A 2,500-nucleotide genomic window follows, 5' to 3' on the forward strand; every position below is an offset into this window, starting at 1 on the left:
TTGCTATGCTACTTTTGAGATTATAATAGTAAAAAGGGATGTTTTTGTCTTGACATTTCCTCTTGATGTGAGCTAATGCCCTGCCCTGACTGTTCCTAAGGACACTTCTGCCACCTACAGGAACAGTTAGAACATGACTAGAGGCGTGAAATTAATACACAACATAGGTCAGACCGTCCTCAAGGCGTGGCTGTAAAAAAACGCAATTATCGGCGAACGACGTCGAAGGCAGGGGGCGTCACTATTCGAAATGACGTCATTCGACGGCTAAGGCAGCCAATGAGTTAAGGAGGGACATAGCCAAGAGTAACACACACACACACACACACACACACACACACACACACACACACACACACACACACACACACACACACACACACACACACACACACACACACTAGTGCTCCATGTCCTACTTACAACTAAACTGATCAGAACTCAGTGACACAGCTGTCCCATGTGCAGTCAGGAGTTTGTCTGTGTGCCTGTGTGTGTGTGTGTCTGTGTGTGTATGTCTGTGTGTGTGTGTGTGTGTCTGTGTGTCTGTGTCTGTGTGTGTGCACGTGTGTGCACGTGTGTGCGCGTGTGGATGCATTTGTGTGTGCTTGTGTGCAGCTGCTTGTGTCTGTGCAGCTGTGCTTTGTAAATGTTTAGTCTGTTTACGTTCTCAGAGCCATTTAGTACCCAGGAGGTCTCTGTAGGTGCTTTGAGGTCGGCCTAGAACGGTGCTGCTGTCCGTTCCCGCTCCTACTCTCGATTCGGCTGGTGTGTTGGCAGGGCCGGATTAACGCACAGGCTCGATATGGCTGCAGCCTAGGGGCCCCCACCTGCCCCCACAGGCTAGATATGGCTGCAGCCTAGGGGCCCCCCACAGGCTAGGTATGGCTGCAGCCTAGGGGCCCCCACCTACCAGGGGGCCCCGGATTTGCCAAAAGTGAAAAATGACAGAATTGTGACAGGATGCAATATTGACAAATTCATGTGTCGTATTGACAGCAGTTGGTAGACATGTTATCCTTAATTCCTAGTTCGTAATTTTGACACTGTCTATGGACATTTGTTGCAAAATTTGCCTTCTGGGGGGCCCCACAGCAACCTGTAGCCTAGGGGCCCCAGGCCATCTTAATCCGGCTCTGTGTGTTGGCCCCTCTGAGAGTTCGGGTTGTTTTTTAAGGGCTGGCTTCGTTGCATATAGGGTTGCCAAATTTCAGTGGTAAAAAAAACGGGACACATAGACGCGCAAGCGCAAAACATCAGTGTTTATTTCAATAATAAGAAGGCGTGCAGTATTAAAAAAACGGGACAGTTGTTCCATTTGCCTCGACGGGCAATAAAAACCAGGACAATCCTAGCCTGATAAACCAGCCTAAATGTGAAACCGGAGTAATTTAGTCTGGCCCCGATTAACATTACCTCGGACGATGAGAACAACTGATGAGAACAACCTGTTGTTTTTTCAAACCATGCCGGCGCTCTGACCAATCGGCGACCTTTCTGGAAAATTCAGATATTTTGGAAAAATTACGATCCGATCCGATCTTTGAAATATCTTGATATCTGAACACGATACCAATGCACCGATACCGATATCCCATCCCTTATCACGGTTAGCCTGGGAAACGCGAAAGCCACTGTTGACTCCTACTGTTACAGCCCTAGTGTCGTGGCTACAATCCTTGTGCCACCGAGAGGCTAGTAAGGGAGTCACGAAGCTGACGCGCAAACATTTCTCTCTTCGTTCGCTGTCCTTTATTAGTTTCCAATGTTAAGATCCAATACAAAAGTTAAAACGTCCTTAAAACCCACCACCGTGCAGTGGGATACCGGTGCGAGGGTAAAGTGCGGTCGTGCGTAATAGAGAGCAATATTTCCATTTTGCAAAGCAAGTGGTCAACAAATATTGTGCTCTCCCATTCCTAACCCCTCTCCCTGCCAGTCCACCGGTGCCCAGGTGCCTAAATACAAATCCCAATTGCCAACTAGGAGTCACGTGACACCATGGTGAACGTCAAGTTAAAAGTCAATACAAAAACATGCAGAGATAAGGCATATGGCCGCTACACCTAGTATCAAATGAACAGAACTTCTGAGTCCAATAGGAACACGATGTGGTTCACAGGTAAACACTTTAGTTCCAATGTGAACACGACTTGGTTCACAGGAAAACACTTTAGTTCCAATATGAACCCGGGTGGTTCACAGGTGAACACTTTAGATCCAAACCTAACTGGTGCGGGAACGGAATGGACACCGCTCTGGTCGGGCTGTGTGTGTGTGTGTGTGTGTGTGTGTGTGTGTGTGTGTGTGTGTGTGTGTGTGTGTGTGTGTGTGTGTGTGTGTGTGTGTGTGTTGTGTGTGTTGTGTGTGTGTGTGTGTGTGTGTGTGTGTGTGTGTGTGTGTGTGTGTGTGTGTGTGTGTGTGTGTGTGTGTGTGTGTGTGTGTGTGTGTGTGTGTGTGTGTGAAAGTGAAAGTGAAAGTGAAAGCCCAGACTGGGAAA

At 48.0% G+C, this 2,500-nt stretch overlaps 1 protein-coding gene across 1 annotated transcript in view; it reads left to right on the forward strand.

Moving 5' to 3' along the window:
* Positions 1 to 2,500, forward strand: part of LOC134466918 (Na(+)/H(+) exchange regulatory cofactor NHE-RF2) — a 50,501-nt gene that overhangs the window by 5,121 nt on the left and 42,880 nt on the right. The window lies entirely within an intron of this gene.

Source organism: Engraulis encrasicolus, chromosome 17 (genome assembly GCF_034702125.1).
Source record: "Engraulis encrasicolus isolate BLACKSEA-1 chromosome 17, IST_EnEncr_1.0, whole genome shotgun sequence".
NCBI classification, from domain to species: Eukaryota; Metazoa; Chordata; class Actinopteri; order Clupeiformes; family Engraulidae; genus Engraulis; species Engraulis encrasicolus.